We start from the raw sequence: 21,983 nt of genomic DNA on the forward strand, positions 1-21,983 counted from the left end.
CCTGGAGCAGGGATCGAACCCGTGTCCCCTGCATTGGCAGGCGGATTCTTAAGCAGTGCGCCAGCTAGGCAGCCCCAATTGTTTCTTTTATTTTAGGGAAAGGTTTCCTTTGGCCTTTGGTTTTGTCCCCGCCCCCACCCCCCTTTTATTCTTAATCTACTGTCAGACTTCATTATTTTCAATGTACTTTTACCTAACGTAACTCAGAAGTTAGAGCCTGCAGGTAAGGAAGATCCTTATATAATCAAAGGAAGAAATTCAATAAATTAAGCCATTTACTTGAGAAGTTATCAAACTGTGACAAACTCTTTTAGCCCTTATAGTTGGGCCAAGATCATAAAAGTTGGCCATACTCTAATGAAATAGCTATTATATAAGTAAATAGTGGCGCTCAAAGGCCAGCTAGAAATTGAGAGGATACCTCCTTTATGTGGCAAAATTGTCACTGAGAAATAAAAGTAGCATTTAGGGCTTCTCTGACCCTACACTGCTGTATCCCCTACACTGAGAAAATACCTCACACACAACAGGTATTTATTAAAAAAAAGAAATGCTTTCGATTTTATTAGCATCTGATTAGAACTTGTTTGTACTTTATGTTGAGACATTTAAAAATATTAATTTAATATAAATGGAATAAAAATCAGTGAAAAGGATGTACATATAGGTTCTCATCCTAAATAAAAAATCAATATAGCTGTTATTTCCATATCAACATCTGACTCGTCTAAAAACTCAGGGCTCTTTCAGAAGCAACCGATGATCTAGTTGGCGAATGGAAATTTATAACTGAAAGATTTAGTGCAAGTTGGTCTCCTATTAATAAAAAAAAAAAAAATTGAACTCATTTGCTCTGTTACTTACATTCTAAGTCTCTTTGTGGTCTCAATTTATACCATGTACATATAAGCAGCAGTTCCCAAAGGGAAATAATTGAGAGCTCCTCTATCCCATGGCCACAGCTAGAGTCCCTTCCTCTACAGATCCCAAATCAACCTATAATTCTTCCTCCTCCACTCTCATCCTTCTAAACCTGTTTTCCATGGAGATTATTGCCTTCCCTCATAATCACGGGTACTCACAGGTCTGGTCTTTTTAATCCTGGGGAAAGACAAAGTTGATCCACAGAAAGGAGGGAGGTAAACTCTGGCTCATTCGGGTCCTCACTAGCCTACCCCTAGGCCCTGCCCCCCTCCTCTTTCCGTTTCACTTTCTGCTACATCCATCTCACCTCCCTCCCCCTCGCCCCCTCCTCCCACGTACCTCTTCAGTTTTGTCATCCCCCCAGTGCCTGGTTCTGCCCCTCATCTCCTGAAACTGTGGCCTTTTAGAGGCTACTCCCAGCCCTGCCTTATGGAGCATATACCCCCAAATCCTCTAATAGTGACTGGCAGTGGCAGGGCTCTGGGCCCGCAGTGAGAGCGACAGGATTCCCCACTCTCAGGCCAGCATGGCTGCACAGGAAGACGGGTTCCTGCCACCCCAAGTCGGGTTGGCCTGGGGTGCATCTTCCCAGGATTCTGTAGAACTCTTGTCCCCAGCTTAGTATTGTTATGTTTTAAATCAGGCTTTGTGTGCTGATCTGGCAACGTAATCCCCAATTTTAATCTTGTTTCTCTGGGAAGATGTTAAAGATTTGAAGCACTGACTGATGAACTTTTGGAATAACCATACATTTGTAAATTGGTGCCTGCCTGTTTTTGATAAGGGTGTATCCTGCAGCTGCTGAAAAGGGCTTTGTTTGGGATGGGGGTTGAGAGGGAAAGAAGTTGGTTTTGCTTTAAACATCGAGAATTTTTAGCTCTGAAAGCACTTTTTAATCATTTTAGTTTATAGTGTTTTCCCATTTAAATTTGGGCATTTTAGACGTAACGCATTTGCACAGAAAAACATGTATTTCAGACACACAGAATTCCGTAAATCTGCATATCAACAGCTGTGTACCTACACTGAAGAAAAGATCCCCTTTCACAGGCATTTCTTTATGGCGTGGAAGCTAATATTTTAATCCATCTTTTCAAAGAATGTACTGAGAATTTTAATGTAGGGTAGCTGGTCAGACTTGAACTGTGGTATTGAGCCACGTGGAGCAAAATTTGGGTTTTTTAGGTTAGTGATGCTTTCTGTTCAAGTAAGAGGCCTGAAAACAAAAGAGAAGATACTGCTTTAGAAATACTTACATTTTCATTTTTCAGGATGTTACCTAGAATGTTTATTAACCAGGTTTCCACGACATTGAATGTTTAAAGTCATCCTTGAGCTAATAAGCTCCACACTTCTCATGGTTAAATGACTAAATGAAGCGTATATTCGTGAACTTGATTGAATTGTGTGAAACTTGTGTCATGCAGGCCCTTTAATCCCCACTGTAAAGCTTTTCATGGAAAATGTCTGAAGCTTTATTAACTTATTATTTATATCTGAGTTAAGTTAGGGCTGAGAACTGTAATTGTTCTCCTGCTTGCATCAATAGTTTTACATAAGTCTTCTCTACTGATAAATTTGAGTCAGATTAATGAGTAATAAATCTAAAGATAACCTTTTAAAACCGTTGGAGAGCCAAGAAAATGAATATATAGTTGTGATTAAAAGGGATATATGACTAAGGCACTTAAATGCATTTCATATGGTGCCTGATCACTCCTTTCTAGTTTAACACAATTGGAAGAAAATTACTTCCTAGTTATATTAAAATAGCATCATTGATTACTTTAAACTCTTTTTTTAATGATGTGAGGAATTACAACAGTGCACTATAAAATTTAAACTCGAGGAGACAGGAGTACCAGAAGTTTAGCTAAAGGACTAAGAAATTAAGATACGGGTTCCTAGAAAAATGTTTGTGTCAACTTTCTTGCAAACTCTTTTGCTAATGTTTGCTCTCTTTCCAGTTAAAAATAGGGATATCATTCAAAAACAGAGTACGTTTATCAAAACAGTAGGAATTATCTAATAAATTGCAATTTTATTGAAACATCATGCTTTACATTCCTGATAGGACATAAAACTTAATGTGGAACAGAAATGTGAAACCTTGACCAGTGGGGTTTCATGTGTATTTTGAAACTAGAAGGCCATCACTTGGTTTGTTTCTACAGTATGAACTTTAATGTTTTTAAAACTCATGTTATCTTTTTATCGTATAAAGTAGAAATGAAAACTCTTCCTTTTGTTAAAATAAGGACAAACATCCAAATAAGAACTTTAAGAGGTGATTCACAACCTGTAAGAGTTGATTTGACATGTTACAGCTATTTTTAAAACTGCATTTAAAAACTCTTTTCCCATTTCTTATAGAGAAGGGGTCTTATCTTTAGTTTGAAGCAGTAACAGCTAGACTCCATGTATTGGCAGAAATATTGACATCCACAAGTTTGAGTAGAAATGTTTATTCTTCCTTATACCAAATTTAAATGTCTTTGGGTCCACATTTAATATCTTAAAGACCCTGACTATTTTTAAAGCAGCTGGGGCAACAATGTACTAATATTAGCCAAAAATCCTAATCAGGGTAGTTCTGTTGAGTTTGAACTGTTAAATGGGTTGTTTTATTCTTACTTTCTAAATTGTAAAGTGGTTATATTACTTTCATAAATAGGCTTTTTTTAAGTCTCTGTGTGTATGTATATTTAGAGAGGGGAGAGACTCTGAATGACTCATTCTGAAAAGGGGGGGAGCAGTTTTAAACTTTTCAAACTTTTTTCTCCTTTTCCCATTTCTTTACTGAAACTTGCCAGTTACTGTCATAAAAAGTGTTCCCTTTCTTTTAACTGTCTCTACTGGTTGCCAAGGTGTAAATCAGAAAGCCCAAGTTTTCTCTCTCCCACTTCATAAACAAGACTCAGTTCTGCCTCAGACACTTGGAGCCCTTCCAAAGTTGTCATGATGATGTCAGTTTACCAAGAATGTTCGCATTTCTCATGCTGTGTTCCACATTCCCTGGACTCCAGCAAATGTCCTTTTAGAGCTCATTGAAGTTTTAGGGTTGGATTAAAAAAGCATGCCTGTTTTCAGTACTTTATGCTACCTTTTCAAAATCAAGGATCCCCTTTTAACTGCATGACAGTTTACAAGCCTGTGATCCATTTTGTATTTGTTGGTTAAGAAAATACAGAATGACCAAAAATTTATCAGGTGGTGAAACCAGTTAAGATTTGCTAGTCTAGTAAATTGAAATTGTATTAATTTAGTATTCCCTCATTCAGCAACTGTTTATTTCATATCTACATTTATAATCCATTATATATATTTGTTGATTTTCAGATTTTTACAAGTAACAAGGGCCTCTACCTATATTTGGAAAGATATACGAAGACGTTACTCAGTGTACAGAATTCTTAGATATCTTATAGTACTTCTTAGTTCTTGGCTAGCTAATTGGAAATCACTGTGCTGTAGATAGTTATTTCTAGTTATTTAATAAGATCTTACCCTGTAAGCCATAAACATTAGAAAAAACTGACAATTTTTAAAGCTTATTTAGAGAAATGGCTGCATTTGAAGGGAGTAGTTTAACTTTATGTATAGCTGTCCTGGTAAACTTTATGGAGAAGTTATGAGGACCATGAAAAGTTCAGTCCTTCCAACATTTAAAATGTATGTAAGTTCAGTTTTATGAGAAGGAAGGTTTAAAATAAAATCTGTTCTATTTTATATCTACTACATTCTGGAGAGTTTACAACTCAGGAAATGGACTAAATGTGATAAATTCTGTGAAATATATTTGTCCTCAGACAGAATTCTTTGTAAACACCAAATGGATGATGTTTACGTGGATTTCTTGCAATTAATGTTCATTAATGACCTAATTAGCCTTAAAAATAAGATAGCAGTTAATAGTTATTTATATTGTAAATATATTTGTTTCTTTTTATATCCTTCTATTTGAGTTGGTAAATTACATATTTACAAAGTGGAAAGGAGGATTTTCCTTAATACTCATGTAGGCTGAGGTTGAGTGTTGCCTACTTTTCATTTCTTTTATAATAATGTCAAGTATAGATAGTTTTCTTGTAATCACTGAGTTTTGATTCCTTCAAAATAATGGAACTTCTTGAGACATCCACTAGCCAAACCTAAGACAAGTATTGTTAATCAGAGGCAAAACGCTGGCCCTCTGCCTGTCTTTCTCATCGAGCAGCATAATGCAGCCTTTTGATAATTTCTAGAGCGTTTCCTTGTGGCTTTTTACAAAAGTTTCAAAACAAGTTTAAACTAGGCAAATTAAAATCTAGTTTGAATTCAGAGATTTTTAAATCTCTATTTTAAGAAATAATTGCAGACTCCAAAAGTAGTTTTCAAATTAGCAAGGAGGCCTCAACCGGTGTTTCCTTCCTGGCTTAGAACTCCTCATCGCATTCTCTAGAATGTCAGGAGTGAATTTGCAGAACTAGAAAGTCCAACCAGATCAGACTTCCAGATCTTACCTTCCCGGAAATTAATTCATGACAGTGACAGATCACAATTAGTGAATTGCGTCAGGCATGTTTATGTAATGGAGCATCTTCAAGGTCATCAGACTAAGGAAATAGTTACCTGGCATGGAAGGAGCACCATGATAAGTGTCTGCAAGCCCCGGGTTTTGTTGTGCTGTTTTCGAGATCACTGTTTTCTCTCTAGGGACAGAAACTGACTCATAAACCCTGTTGTACTCCTTATTTCCCACTTTTATCCACTGCACAAAATACATAACTATTTTTTTTAAGCGACATCGATTTGGTCTTTTCCTGTGACTTTAGTTAAAGTAGTTGTTTCTTTTGTGCATCCTATGGCATTTTCTAAAGAAGAAAAGAGCCCCTCTCTTCCAGAAGTCTCTTCAAATTGACCCAAACTCATCCCCTGTTATCTAATGAGTACAGTTGCCTCCGTTCACCTTTGAAAAGATTGCTTTTCTAAATCTGGTTCCGTTTCATGTTTCTCTTGTCTCCTTGTTTCCCATATGAGCTTCCTTCTGTTTCTTTGTTCACAAGCAGCCACCTGGAGTCCTGAGAGGGTCTTGCTCCGCAGAGACAGGAGTCTAGTTCCTCGGCTGCAGAGCAGTGCTGTCCACAGGCCAGAACTGCACTATGTGTGTTGTTTTTAGTGTTCTTGCTACTAACCTTTAATCTTTTATTCTCTCAGTGACCTCTTTTTATCTTTAATGGTCTTAGGTCGCTCCTTTTTTTAATTGCCTTGCACACACTACTAGCAGTCTGGGGACACAACGTATGTATGGTTACATAAATTAAAGGCCTCAACCCTGGCCCTCGTAGGAGGGGTTTATATGCAGACTTCTCCAGGTTCTCTTTCCAAACAGAAATTTAGCGCCAAGACCAGATTGAACTGAACTGAGATGGTGCTGACACCCCGTCTCCTCCCTTCTCTTTAGCCCTGGTGATGACTGCATTCCCTTTTGTGGGACGTGCTTTTCAGACCTGCCACCTTGACAAAGCTTTTTGTCCCCTGCAATTCAACTCTGCTTTATAAACATTCTTCTAATGTGAAGTTTGTGTTTGGGGAACCTTGGTGAAAGTTCTTGAATCAGATGCTGTTAAGTTCTCCAAAATTCAGTGACTCCACGTCTCTTCACTTTTCAGTGTCTGAAACACAGCCAGGGAGTAATGTCAATCATTTCTCTGATTCCCATAACATTAATGCACTAAAAAAAATAAGCCGAATAATAAACCATTTGTTCTCCTGACCCCAAAAGAGAGCCCAAACCCTTTGGGTATATTAGAATTTTATTTTTATATGTGATCTGAAACAAAAGAAACATCAACCAGGGCTTGGACACATTTTCATACACTAGTTTCCATCTGACAATATCTATCACTTTATAAGAGGATTTGCTTTATGTTGATGAAATGTATACAGAACACTTAAAGGAATTCTTATAAAAGGATGGTCCGAGTGTATTGGGAGTTTGTTTTGGTACATCTAAGCCAGTTAAGGTCAATGATTTTATTTTCCGTAAGGGGATCCCTATCTATTGTTACATTTAAAATTCTGTACTTGCTTGACTTAGCCGCTTCTTCAGTTATGTTCAAATTATGCAGTATGTTGATATTGATATGATTTTCAACTTTGATAAACATTGCAATTTATGTAGGGACTCCCAGACTTCAACCCAAGTCAAAGTTAAAATGAAACCAACCCAGAGTGTACTATAAAGTAGACAATATAACCTTCGTGGAAAGCACATCCAACATTGAGACCATGAAATGATTCACTGCTGCACCACGTGATCTGCTTTCAGCTCTCCAGACCCGTCCTCTGACTACCTATGTCATTGGTGCCACTGTTTCACTCTGAGACTCAGGTCAACTTGCTTCAATGTCATTTTCATCAAGTTGGCAATGTCATCAGTTAATTTTCACCCTAAGAGTCAGATAAACATTTGCTTCTTTGAAATTTCTTTGAAATTTAACCAGAAACTGCCATTACCTGTGCTCGTTGCCAAGTTCACCAAATTAGCATTGCCTTATCAAGGTTGTAGTGAGAAGACATCCTAAAGGTTTTCCTATTTTTATAGTCTACTTGAAGAAGTCAGTATTGATTAAAATTGAATTAATTTGTCTGTTATCTTTTTTCATATCATAATTTTTTGTTCTACTAGTTTATCACTGAATGATATTTCTAATTAGCAATTGAAAATTTTGCCAAATTTTAGTGTTGGTTTGGATTTCAACAATTAAATGAGATGAAATGTGATTGCTGGAGAGGACGTCCCATGCTGTGGCTTCCAGTAATACTGGATTCCTAACAGTGGTCTTCTAATACATAGGCGTTTAACTTACTTGTAGTCACTTTAACCTTGTCCAAATGCCATGACTTTGTAATTAATCTGTCCCTGGATAGTCAAAAGTTGACTGTACTCTCTGCATGTATTTGACTTTCTCATACATTTTACTTTTGTGGTTTGTTTATATAGACTGTAGATTATTTTATTATAGACTATTCATGACCTCTCTGATCTGTTACTTCATTATTACAGATTTATATAAGTATATGCATATGTTTTATCATCTGGTAATGTTTTATTTTGAAAATGGTTTTTGTATCAGAAATCCTTAAGCTTAACTTTTTAGCCATATAATTTAATTTCCCAGAAATTATTCAAGTAATTAGGCATTTCTAGATATAGTAAATTGCTATTTACTCAGCATAGTGAATAGTTAGTTTTTTCCCCACTTAGCATGATTAGACATAATTATTGATAATTTCTATGAAGAAGCTAGCAGTACAGGACTAGGTTTCAGCAAGAATGTAGCCTTTTCAGTCTAAGTCCAGTTGGATATCTGGGGTCAAAAAGAGATCATATCCAAAAGAAACAGGCTGACAGTTGGGGTGTGGAGGTGGGACAGGGGAGGCAGCACAGTTGTGTGAACATAATGCAGAGGTGTATTAATACCACTTACCAAGCTAGGCATTTCCAAGGCTTCCTCCAGGGTAGGATGTGAGAAGACCAGTGTAGGATGCACACAGGCCCCTGGATATCTGAGCCTTGGCAGAAACAGAACAGAATATGATACAAACACTGCCATTGTGACCAGGAGGGGTCACATGGTGACACACTCCCCACCTGGCCCCAACCCAGTGCTTAGGATGAAAGGGAACCAGGCACCAGCCCTGTGTGCTCAGGCATGGGGCAGAAGAGCTAGGAGTGGGAGGTGCCTGTGAACATCCTGGACTGCTGCCCTCGGCACACTGCCAGGGAGTGGGTGGCTTGCTGACACTTGGACATACGGTCTAACTGCTCAGATGGCTCTAGACAGTGCTAAAGGTGGCAGCCGCTTTTTCCTTTGAAGGTGAGTAAACGCTTGTTAGGCAAATGGTAATCTGTTACAGTAAAATATATAATAATCTGGAACATATGAAATTGATTAAAGTACAGATTCTGCTTTGTTTTCTTTTAACTGGCTCGTTTTAAAGTGCTCTTGTGAACAATTCTAAAATTCACATGGAGGACTTCCCTGGTGGCGCAGTGGTTAAGAAGCTGCCTGCCAATGCAGAGGACATGGGTTTGAGCTCTGGTCCAGGAAGATCCCATATGCCATGGAGCAACTAAGCCAGTGTGCCGCAACTACTGAGCCTGTGCTCTGGAGCCTATGAACCACAACTGCTGAGCCCACGTGCCACAACTACTGAAGCCCACGCACCTAGAGCCCATGCTCCACAACAAGAGAAGCCATTGCCATAAGAAAGCCCTCGCATTGCAATGAAGAGTAGCCCCTGCTCACCACAACCAGAGAAAGCCCATGCAGCAGTGAAGACCCAACGCAGCCAATAATAAATAAATAAATTTATAAAAATATAAATTAAAATTCACATGGAACCACAAAGGACTGTGCAAAGCCAAATCAAGCTTGAGAAGAAAGAACAAAGCTGGAAGCATCACAATTCCTAATTTCAAAATATATTACAAGGCTACAGTAACTAAAACAGTATGGTACTGTCATAAAGACAGACATATAAACCAATAGAACAGAATAGAGAGCCTAGAGATAAACCCATGCATATACAATCAATTGACCTTTGACAAGAGTGCTAAGAATACACAATAGAAAAGGGATAATTTCTTCAATAAATAGTGCTGGGAAAACTGGATATCCACATGCAAATAAATGAAATGGGACCCTTATATTACGCTATACACAAAACTCAACTCAAAGTGGATTAAAGACTTGAACATAAGACCTGAAACTGTAAAACTCCTAGAAAAAAACCTAGGGACTTCTCTGGTGGCATAGTGGTTAAGAAACCACCTGCTAATTCAGGGGACACAGGTTTGATCCCTGGTCCAGGAAGATCTTACATGCCGCGGAGCAGCTAAGCCCGAGAGCCACAACTGTTGAGCCCGTGTGCCACAACTACTGAAGCCCAAGCACCTAGCGCCTGTGCTTCACAATAAGAGAAGCCACCACAACGAGAAGCCTGCACACCACAACAAAGAGTAGCCCCCACTTGCCACAACTAGAGAAAGTCTGTGCAGCAACAAAGACCCAACACAGCCAATTAATTATTTAATTAAAAAAACCTAGAGGAAGAGCTTCTGGCCATTGGTCTTGGCAATGGTTTCATTGATATGACACTAAAAGGACAGTCAACAAAAGCAAAAATAGACACGTAGGACTATATCAAATTTTAAAGCTTCAACACAGTAAAGGAAACCATCAACAGAGTGAAGGCAGCCTATGGAGTGGAGGAAAATATTTGCAAATCATATATCAGATATGGGGTGAATTTCCAAAATACATAAAGGATAAGGAACTCCTACAACCCCATAGCAAAAACCTGATTTTAAAATGGACTAAATACTTGAAGAGACATTTCTCCTAAGAAGAAATACAAATGTCCAACAAGTATATGAAGAGATACTGTCACTCATGTTTAGAGAAATACAAATCAAAACCACAATAAGACGTCACCTCATACCTTCTAGAATTGCTGTTATTAGGAAAATAATAGACAAGTGTTGGTGAGGATGTAGAGAAATTGGAACCTTGTACAATGTTGATGGGAATGCAAAATGGTTTAGCTGCTATGGAAAACAGTATGGAGATTCTTCAAAAAAAAATAGAACTACCATATGATCTAGCAATCTCACTTCTGGGTATTTATCTAAAAGAATTGAGATCAGGATTTTGTAGAGATACTAGCATGCCAGCGTTCGTTGCAATATTCACAATAGGCAAGATGTGGAAACAACCTAAATGTCCATCAACACATGAACGGATAAAGAAGATGTGGTCTCGTGTGCCCACGTTTGCAGCAGGCAATTGCAGCAGGCTCCTAACACGTTGCTTCTGTCCTTCAGCTCTCTCTGCACCCCTCCCCACTCCATTCTCCATTTGGGAGCCAGAGTGTGAGAATCTTTTTAAAATTCAGTTGAGGTGGATGTCTCTGGCGGTCCAGTGGTGAAGACTCTTCACTTCCAGCACAGGGGGCATGGGTTTGACCCCTGGTCAGGGAACTAGATCACACATGCTGTGTGGCGCGGCCGAAAAATAAAATAAAATACAGTTGGGGTCAGGGGCGCCAACTCTCCGTGAAGTGGAAAATCCAAGTGTAACTTGGTAGGCAGCCCTTCATATCCAGCGTTCTGTAGAGTCGACCAGCCGTGGATGTTGTAGTACGTATTTATTGAAAAAAAAATCCATATATTAGTGGGCCCCTGCAACTCAGCCCTGTGTTGTTCAAGGGTCCACTGTGCAAATCTGATCACTTTACTGCCATGTTAAACAAACTCAAGTGGCTTCTGATAGCTCTTAAAGATACATATCAAAATTTCCCTTTTGTAGGAAAAAGAAGTTCCAGTATATGTTGATTCTCTTCTATCTAGTTGATTTTACATATTTGAGCACAGAGAAACTTATACAAGAATATGTAAAACACTTTCCATCGGTCCTTCACAGAGTAAGGTTGGAGGCAGGTGGCCTTAGCATGGTGGCTGAGAGCCAGTCTCTAGGACTAGACTACTTGGGTCCACATCCAGCGCACACTTGCTAACTATACGGCCTTGGGCAGGTAGCTTAACTTTGTAGTATAGGGCTAATAGTATCATGAAAGCATTTGGAAGGTACCTAGCACCTAGTAAATACTATATGTGTTCTGCTGTTAATTAATAGTTAATTAATTTTCCTCTGTATTGTTGAATTACTATAATAAATATACTTTTACAGCACACAAATTTTAAAATAAAGCTTTAAAGAAAAGGGGGACAAGAGAGACAAGGATATCTGGGATGGGGCGGCAGTTCTTCTTACTGCCTGCAGGGTGCTGTATGACAGGTCCCTGCCTATTAGTAACTTCATCTTTTTCTTTTTTTAATTAATTAATTAACTTATTGGCTACATTGGGTCTTTGTTGCTGCACACATGCCTTCTCTAGTTGCAGCAGACAGAGGCTACTCTTCATTGTGGTGCACGGGCTTCCGATTGCGGGCTTCTCTTGTTGCAGAGCACCGGCTCTAGGTGCATGGGCTTCAGTAGTTGTGGCTCACGTACTTAGTTGCTCCATGACTTGTGGGATCTTTCCAGACCAGGGCTCAAACCCGTGTCCCTGCATTGGCAGGCGGATTCTTAACCGCTGTGCCGCCAGGGAAGTCCCTAAGTCCCTAGTAACTTCATCTTATGCTACTTTTCTTTCCTTTTCTCTTCTGGATCCCAGTCACCCCAGTCTTCTCATTTCCTGCAGCCTGACCTCTGCTCATCTTTCAAGTCTCAGGTCACAGCGATTTCTCAGGAAGTGCTTTTGTTGGCCGCTTAGACAAGGCCAGATCCCCTTGACCTCATAGAACTTTTTTTTAAAAAAAACAGCGTTCATCCACATTGTAATTACATATTTCTTTGAGTGTTTGGTTAGTAACTGACACCCCATCACTTGAAGAGAACCTCTGAGAGGCAGAGACTGTCCACATCACTCACCATTCTATCCCCAGTGCCTAGCACAGCAGTTGCCAAACTGAGAAGGAAAGGGGTGTTCCACAGAACCCACCAGGTCGGTGTGGGCAGCCCCTAGGACCTGGCAGCAGTGACACTGGGGGTAGGGGAGCTGTTACATTTTGAATGATATTGTCATTTCTGCCAAGGATTTTGAGTTGTATCCATATATGTTGGAGAAGCTGGGAAGGACGTTAGCCAGGGCCATGATTATAGGATTAGGTTGCATTTTAGAGCGGTCACTCCAACACCAGACTGGTGGATGGGTGGGTGGAATACAGAGCCAGACTGTGATTCAATTCAGAGATGAAAGTTGTTGATGCTCAGAACTTAGGCAGCAGGGATGGAGCAGAGGAAGCAGCTTCGAGAAACATTTGGATGGAAGGACTAATACTGTGGGGTGGATGGGGTGGGTGTGGAGCCGTGTTGGGGTGATGAAGACAGCTTCCCAGTTCCTGGTTTGCATTACTTTATGGATTGCGACTTTCACTTGAGAAGTTAAGAAACAGCAGGTAAAGATGAGGTTTAGAGAGAAACACTGTGAAATGAGGCTTGTATATGTGAAATGCCTGTGAGGCATCCTTGAGGAATTGTCCAGTGGAGGCTTAAGGCGGATTGGGCTCGAGACAGAGAGAGATATTTTGGAGGTGTGGGTGTGGATGCTGAAGTGTGGATGGGTGGTCCAGGCAGCCGCTTTTCCCATAGGTTCAGCTCAAGCCCATCATCTTCTGTAAAGAAATTTCAGTCCACAGGGATGCCAGCTCTTCTGCCTGTTGTGCCCAAATTATACAACTATGTAGTTTAGAATGTACTAACTTGGGCCATAGGTATAAGTTTTATGTGCCCCCAAAGATAGCTCCTCAAACATTTTTTTATTTTGGAAATTTTTCTTAGACGCTTGCAGAGAAGCTCTTACATACAGAAATGTGAATGCTGCCCTCCGAGATCTGCCTGCAGCACTAGGACAATGTTTTCATGTGGTAGGTATGCAGGAATCATAGCAGATTATGCTTCTTCAGCCATTCAACATGGGCTACAGGACCAGCATTCATATCAGCAGCTGGTTTGGAAGCAAAGAACATAATAAATTTTCATGGTTTCGTGTTAAATAAAATTAAGAAGGGTGAAATCCAGTATGTTGGGCTTCTCCAGAGAAACAGAACCAATAGGGGTGTGTGTGTGTGCATCTGTGTGTGTGTATAAAGTAGAGATTCGTTGGTTGATTAATTTTAAGGAATTGGCTCATGCAGTTGTGGAGGCTGGCAAGTCCAAAATCTGCAGCCTGGAGACCAAGGGAGGAGTTGTAGTTTGAGTCCAAAGGCAGATTGTTGGCAGAATCCCCCCTCTTCAGAAAACCTCCGTCTAATTTCTCAAGGCCTTCAACTAGTTGGATGAGGCCCAGCCACATTGTGGAGGGCAATCTGCTTTACACAGTCTATTGATTTAAATGTTAACCCCATCCCCCAAAATACCTTCACAGAAATATCTAGAATAGTGTTTGCCCAAGCATCTGGGAACCATGGCTAAGCCAAGTTGACATCCACACAATTAACCATCCCACACCGTAAGCAGCCCTCACCTGTGTGATGAGCCTGTTCCAGGAAAGTTCTAAAGTGCTGCAGGTCTGTTAAAGACAGGCTGACTGTCTAGAGCTTACCTGTAAAGTGTCCAAACATCCAAAATTTTGAGAGCCTTGAAGAACCAGAGGCCTTTGTAACTTACATAAAGTTTAGGAGATTTGCTGTTGCTTTAGAGGTATTTAAGCATCATGATTTCCTTGTTTTGTTTTGTAGTTTGCGTTGCCTTTCAAAGGCAAAGTGCGTGCATTCACACCCAGAAATCAGCATCTCATGTTTTTTCCCATTTTACAGATGAGGAAACTGAGGCTCCTATATTAGGTTTTATGCCAGATTGAAGGCCATTAAGTGGCTGGGTTGAACCTAGGTCTTCTCATTTTATATTGAGCCTTTCCCCTCTTTCCCTAACCCCTTGTTCCATAACATCTTATTTCTAAAGGGGGCAGGGGGGGGGTAGAGAATATGAATGAATATGAGAGTGCATATTTATAGAACTCCCACCTGAATTCAGGTTAGCAGAAATAAAAAAGTTTACCAGATTATATACTTGCCTTGACCGCCCCCTGGGATTGTGGCTATTTCAAGTCAGAGGGATTTAGGTTTGCTGTCCATTTCTTTCTAGTTCTGCATAATGGGTGACTATATTTATGGACAAATAAATATTGAAACTCTAAAGAAACCACCTTCCTCACTCTCTGGGACACCCTCCCCACTGCCCCGTAGCATTTAGGAGTGTTTTCGTAGTCATCACATCTGCCAGGTTTGGGTCTTGTGTTATGCCTCCTTCCAGTTTGTTTGGTTAGTTAGCTAATGTGTTTTGCATTCAACCAAGGAAATTCAAAATACTGTCTCCAAGAGAGCCAGGTAGGGGAGAAGTGCTGTCCGACTTGAGAGTGGTAGCCTGGCTGAGTTCTCTGGGTGATGATTGAGCAAACTGCCCGCTAATTTTAGGCTGGGAAAGGATGGACACAAATTGAGTTTTCAATAGAAAATAATGTCCTGCTAAGACATCCTATAACCCTTGGAAGTATCTTCTGGCTCTCTAGCTCTTGGCCATTTTGAAGGTTCATATCCCTACTCATTATCGGATTAAGTGTGGTGAAGATGTTAGTTTTGAAAATGTAACTTTCTACCTTAGATCATCTTGATCTTAAAGTCATGAAAGTGAAGCTTGTCCTTCTTTCCTGTGACTAATGTAGATGGGAAGCAGTGGGCCTCAGGCACGGTAAGTGGATCAGCTACGCAGTAGCACACAGGGCTGCAAAGCTTTCTTGCATTACCACTTTCAAGCTTGTATACCAGATACTGAATTGTCGTGAAAAAAGTGTATTAATTGGCTGTACTTACGTACATATTGTAACTTTTCAAAAAATCTCGTTGCAAACATCATCTGCCTTGGTTTGTGTGGACGAAGTTTAAGTTTATAGCCCAAGCTCCATTTGGTCTTGCACAACAGAATTGCATATGGCTTTGTTAGTCCCTAATTCTGGCATCTTTTGGAGCTAAAAACAGACCATTAAAAATAAAACATATGTTTTCCAGGGATTGATATCCTAGAGAACATATGACAATGTATCTTTGCCTTGAATATAGAGATGACATTTAATAGTTTATAGTTTTGAACTTCCTAGATTATCTCATTGGATTTTCATGACAAATCTGTGCATTAGGTAGAACAGTTGTTTAATAAAATAAGTGGAAACAAAGAAATAACATTCACCTAAAGACCCTTAGACTTCATATTTTTAGCGATTGCCATTTTCGGTCACCTACTTTGAGTCAGGGGACTGATTCTAGCTGGCTTTGTTACCTACATCTGCTAATATTATTTAATCCTCATAACAACCTGTGAAGTCGGTGGTAGGGTTCTCACTTTATAGGTGAGGGAGGTTAAGTTTCAGCAAAGTTAAATAATCTCTCTGAGGTCTTGCTGCTGCTCAAATAGAGCTCTTCCGGTGTGAAGCCTATGCTTTTTCTAGCCTTCAGGCTTCACCTCATTACAATGTTTCGACTGATGTCATTAAGTTCTGGGGCCGTTTATGACCCATATTTGGTTTTTAGTTCATCAGAGCATTTGAGTGGGGAATAGGTCGGATCCCGTGGAAACTGGCATGTGGGCTCCTATGGTTACTATATGCTCACTTTAATAATGAAATGCTGTAGATCCCTGTGTTTGCATTGTTTATGGCAATCAAGATGTTTAAGAAACAACTACATTGTCGGGGCTTCAGATACTTAAATTCAAGAAGTGTTTATAGAGCACCAGTATTTGCTAGGTTCTAAATGATTGGTACTTTCATACAATACTCTCATAGTATTTAATACGATTTTTACAACATTCCAGCAGGCCTTAATTATTGCTTGTTTGCAGATAAGGAAACCTAGCCTCAAAAAGAATAAAATACTGGGGGAAGGATACGCAACTAGTAAGTAGAGCTGGAGATGCTCGGGGTCTTTTCACTTCATGTCCATTCTGTTTGTCCAGTGTTAATGATCACAGCTTCCAACACACTCTGTTGGTTCTGTGGTCACTCCGCCAGCTCTCAACCCACCATCAGCCCAACCACATTCCTTGTCATTTGTGTACCCTCCCTTGTGAATTTTGTATAATTTAGGCATCAACCCAGGATGCATTTCCTGAACTGTAACTAGAATTGTCTATGGGAAATCATGCATCTAAAGAAGGTACTGTATTATGCAGCCATTAGCATGTTGTTGAGGGACCTCTGCTCTTCAGAATTCATTTCACAGAAGGCAATGGAGTTATCTGTCAAGCATTTCTGAGAAATAAAGACAAGCCAGGGATACATGTAGTTCAGAACAACTTGTTACATCTGCAGTGGGTATTTAAGGAGACCTGAGGTAATTGAACATGGTAATTGTGTTGCTGTATCTGAAGGGTTTCACTGACACTTGTTTTGTTTTGTTTTGCCTGAGCCCATAATTGCAGAAATATTCTCCCATGGTGATTAGTTCCCAATTTAAAATAGACTGTTTCATTAAAGGTAACTACATAATGAGACCAGTGAGGACCCAAGCTGTGTGCTTTAATGATAGTAATTCCCTCCTCACTTGCTGCTTGACCAAGTGCACAGAGAAGATGTAAGGCAAAGCCTTCCTCTTAAGTCCTGCTTGAATTGCAAGAAAAGAGGAGGTCGAATTACATTGCCTTTAAGGCCTCTTCCAGCATTAGCATTCTGTGATTCTTTGGAATATGCACCAAATGGAAGTTCAAAAATTGATTCTGCTTTCACACTGAGAGTGAAGAATGCCCACAATTGAATACAAGATTAGAAGCTGTGGAGAGGAAATAGTTGTCTTGAGTGAGTTCTTTTATTGGAAATCAGCCTTGTACTACTGGACAGGAAATTAAGTACTTGCCTGGGTCATTAATCATTGTGCCAATTTGAAAATGGGCCGTGGGGGGCGGAGGGTGGCTATATTTGAGGGGGAATGAAGGAGTGGGTGGGAAGAGCAATCCTAAAAGTTCCCCCGTCAGAGTGGGCATCGGCGGGCGAAGATGGAGTGATACCAGCCACCCCCGTCTGGTACAGGTGTCTTCGATATCTCTGCCAAGTCTCCTGATTGCTCCCAGACATCTCCTACCCCAGACCCTTTTCCATGTCTACAAAGATGAGGGAAAGAAAGAATTCCAGGGTTTCCACTGAGAAAAGGCAGAGAAGTTAATCACCTACTGGGGGTCATATTTCCCTGGTTAACTCAAGAGAGATGTTATAAGGGAGGAAGACAAGATTGAGATGTACTTAGTTCTTGTCAAAGTTACATTGAAAAGAGACATACAAAAAAAAAATGCACAGCGAAAATATGAGTAATAGGTTATGCCATGTTAGGACAGCTTGTGTCCTTGGAAACAACTCCATCTTTTACTGTGGCTCTCTTCCCAAGTGGAACCCCACTCGGGAAATTGTCTGCTGCCACATAACGTTGGAGCTTTCTTCTTCTGTTACTTGGGCTAGAAAAGTATCAAGACCATCCTTGCTTTTCCTTTTCCATCCTCCCCTCCACCCCCTAGTATATGACTGTTTTAGAGTGTTTGGACGTCTTTATTTATTTTTCCTTTAAGGTGAGAAGTTTCAGTAAATAAAAACTTAGCAGCAGATTTTATTTCCACAAAAATAACAATTCTTACATCCCAGGGTGTCGTCTGTCTCGAAGCTGTTCCCAGTGGAGTCTAAACATACCACTGGGTTTTCTCATCATTCATCAGAACTGCCTTGGAAATTTGCACCCCGCGAGGTCTGGTTGACTAACCCTTTCATAAAGCTCTCTCTTCGCATATGGATTTTTCTAACGGGAAAGTGGCTAAATTAGATTGGGAGTTGAAGCATTTGGCTTGGTTACAGTTTGTGTGGGGCTTTGCTCTTTCTCTGTCTCCAGACACTTGCTTTTTTATGACTGTAATTTCACTATGTTCTTAACTGCTGGGTGTCCAATATGGTCCTTAGCATCCCTGATGAATCTTGCCCTGAACCGTCCTCCTGAGCACTGCAGGGCCTGGTCTGCATGGTGGTGGCTCTCAGGCTTGGGTGGAATAGAAATAGACTTCTCCCTTCTCCCTACAGATCACACTCCAGCTTACATCGAGATCGGCATCTTTTCTCCAAACTGGTCACAGCTGCTCCCTACCCCCACCTTCATTATTTACACCAATGATGAGTACCTAGAGATGATTTCCAAAGCTGAAGAAAAAAAAACAACTCAGCACCGGGGGAAGCGTCATTGTCAGAGCAGGAAGAGTATTTGGAGCAGCTAATGATGCAAAGGATGAGTTCAGCTGCCATGAGCCAGCCGCCTCTTCAGAGGAAGTCACGTAGACTTGCAATATTTGGGGCTCTTCTGAATGAAAAAGAGTACACCAGGTTTCCACTTTGTTGGAGTTTTGTAGCTAGCCCGAGGAGTGATGTCAGTTCCTCAGGAACTCTTGAAGCTCGGACTTGGAGAACGGGATCCCAGCAGTGCCTGTAAGGGCTTTGGTCTTCTCAGCCTGCACCTCCTGCCTCCTAAAACCTGGCTCTTGAAGTCATAATGACTTCTAATGGTCAGAGCCCTGCTGCCATTACTGCTCCTTGACTCTGTAACTCCAGACACCAGCTGGAACCATCCTTGAAACTCTTCTTCCCATTCTCCATGATGGTCCGCTCTCCTGGCTTCACTCCATCGTCTAAATTCCTTGTCTTTGGTTCATCCCTGCTGTGTTGGCCCTTAAGACTCAGTGCTTGTTTCTCTCTCTCTCTCCCTCTCTCTCTCTCCCTGCCCCACAACCCCCTTGCCCCTCTCTCCCTCCCTGCCCATGTCGCCTTCTCTCCATCTCCACAGAAAACCTAACCCTCCCGGCTTCCAGCATCACCTCCTGTAGGTGACTCTGCTTTTGACCTCTCCCCTTCCAAAGTGCTACTGCCTGCTGAACACAATTCCACTTTATTATCATCTCAGCTTCAACTTATGTAAGGAAAAACATTTTTTTTCATCCCCTAAACCTTGCGGTGTCTGTTTTCGTCACTGTCATTTCAGTCCATGTCCTAGACCACCATGTTGGGCACCCATACTCTTTCTCCCTTGCGTCGCTGTTTGCAGGGAAGGGCTCAAGCAGATTCTCAGGGACAGTGTGAGCTGGTTTCCACGTAGGAAGCACTAAGTGCCAGGAACCGCACTGAACTCTTTCCTGAGCTTATTCCACGTGGTCCTCACAGCTTCCTGTCAGATGGTCAGTGGGAGGGACTGCTCTCTCTCTTCCAGAGATGGGAACAGGCATTGCCCTTTCCCCTCCTCCCCTCGGGACATCCCAAGACTGACTGTGTACTTCAGAACAGGAAGGGGGAATGGACTGTCAACCCAGGCTGCCTGGGGAGGGCAGCTCCCTTGGGGATTTTGTGGCTGGAGACTCGAGCCTTCCCTCCTTCTTTGCTCCCCCTTTTTGGAGTTGCAGGACTTGGTCCTGGGGTGCCTTCCCTGCACCGGGCACCTTGGTCTCTGCCTGGGGGAAGAGAGACGTACATGGCTGGCGTAGGGTTTGGCACCGAGTCTAGAAGAGAGGGCGAGAGAGGGAGCTGGGAGGAGTTCAGTGTGCCCTGCCCAGCCGCAGCTCGGCTCTGACGTCCCGCCCGCCGGTGCTCATTCATTCATTCGTTCATTCATCCATTCATCCGGTCTGTCTGTGTGTATCACGGAGGTGCGCTGGGCAACATGCTGGACACTCAGCCCCAGCTCTCGCCTTGTTTTATAGTTCTCACTTACCTGGAATTGTGATAAGTGCTGCCGTGTGTGGCAGGTACTCACTGGTCGGGACTCTTCTTTCTTTCGCTGTTCTGTCTCCTGGCTTTCCATGCAGGGTGGCCACTGGGCAAGGCCCCCGCGCTGTGGGCCAGAGGGGGGTCCTCCGCTCATGACATGGCAGGAGGCGGAGCCCACCCACCTGCTTTCCCACCAGTTGCCAAACCCGTCAGGCGGGCCCTGCTGCTTGTCATTCCCGCCCAGGGCTCCACCTGCGCTCAGGTGTTCTCACCACCTGTTTTTTTCTCCCCACTCTTCCACTTCCACCTCCTCGAGTCACCCAGGGCCCAACCCACCTCAGGGTCTCCCTCGTGTCCCAGTTTCTCCTCTGTCCCAGCAATGCCGTTGTGTTCTGTCTCCTCTAGCACGATGGTTTATGCCCATTCTGTGAGGAGTTGTTATGGGTTCTCAGGCTCTATACGGGCACCGGCAGTAGCAGCATCACCTGGAAACGTGTTAGAAATGCAGAGTCTCAGTCCTGCCACACCCCTCACCCCCTTCCCCTACCCACCCGTCCCCACCGGAGCTGGCAGGGGGCCCGCAGGCTGTGTGGTCATCTTGACGTACGCTAGTTTGAGAACCACTAGTGGTGTGTCTCCTTTAGAATTTAATAGTGTGTTACCTTATTTTCTTACTTCCTACCTCATAGGTTAATATTTTGTTTCCACAATGAGATTGTAAGTCTGTTCTTTTGCCTGCATTCATCTTTTTACACAGTGTTATTAACAGTTTAATATACATTTGGATATATCCCTGAAAGCTGTTCCAATCAATTTTCGCCAATTTCCATAGGACTAGTAATTTCCTCTTGGTCTGCTTAGGAATCCGTGGTCTATGTAGAGCAATGGTAAATTCTTTACAATCCCTGAAACCAGTTGAGCAGTTCCTATTGGCATAGAGCACATAACACAGGAAGAGCTTGATAAATGGAATATTTATAAATGGACTATTTCCTGCCATATCCATAAACAGAGGATGTCACAGTCGTCAGCGACTGCAGCCCTCCAACGTGAGCCGGGAAAGCTCAGGGCTGGAAAGACTACCTGCTATCAGACTGCTCCCTGTGGTGAGCCCTGAGGAAACAAGCGATGTGAAGATACAGGCCCCAGACAGCTAAGGTGCGTATCAAAGGAATGATTTTAGTGAGCCCAGAGCTTGCATCTTCCCATACGTAGAAAAGTGCTAAATTCCTTGAGATATCTGGTTTTCTTTAATTAACAATCATCTTTTGACGTCCCCAGCTACCTGCCCTTTGTTGCAAAACTCCTCTATATCCTGGCTCCTCCCTTGCCTCTCCGGAGCAGTTTCTCAGAGCTGTCTGAGATGCTGTCTCCCAGGCTGCAGTCCTCATTTTGCCCTAAATAAAACTTAATCCGCAACTCTCACGTTTTGTATATATTTTTTAAGTCAACAGGCTGTAACCCCCAAACCATTCTTTATGGGTTTAAGTGTAGGAGAGAAATGTTCTTAAGAGGATTAGATTTTTGCTGCCCCCAAAATGGCTGATAATAGAATTGAAGGAGGGGGACCTAGTATGATGTGAATTTGATGGAAATGATGAAATAAAAGAAGGAGGAACAGATTTTTTGTGAGTTAAAGTGCTTGGTTAGTGCTTGGTTAGGTTAGAAGGTGTTTCCCATTCACTTCAAAGGCTAAGGGGCTAGCTATGTTGGCATATATCTCTGTGGCGGCCGGT

The 21,983-nt window shown here is 41.7% G+C and overlaps 1 protein-coding gene across 5 annotated transcripts in view; it reads left to right on the forward strand.

Moving 5' to 3' along the window:
* Positions 1-21,983, forward strand: part of GAREM1 (GRB2 associated regulator of MAPK1 subtype 1) — a 227,039-nt gene that overhangs the window by 119,027 nt on the left and 86,029 nt on the right. Inside the window, exon 1 of one of the 5 annotated variants that reach the window (XM_057698282.1) lies at positions 20,836-21,405. The exons of the other annotated variants lie outside the window; for them this stretch is intronic. The gene's annotated coding sequence lies outside the window, so the exon portion shown is untranslated. Of the gene's footprint in view, positions 1-20,835; positions 21,406-21,983 lie in introns of those variants that run through there. 5 annotated transcript variants of the gene reach the window in all.

Source organism: Hippopotamus amphibius, chromosome 11 (assembly GCF_030028045.1).
Source record: "Hippopotamus amphibius kiboko isolate mHipAmp2 chromosome 11, mHipAmp2.hap2, whole genome shotgun sequence".
Taxonomy (NCBI): Eukaryota; Metazoa; Chordata; class Mammalia; order Artiodactyla; family Hippopotamidae; genus Hippopotamus; species Hippopotamus amphibius.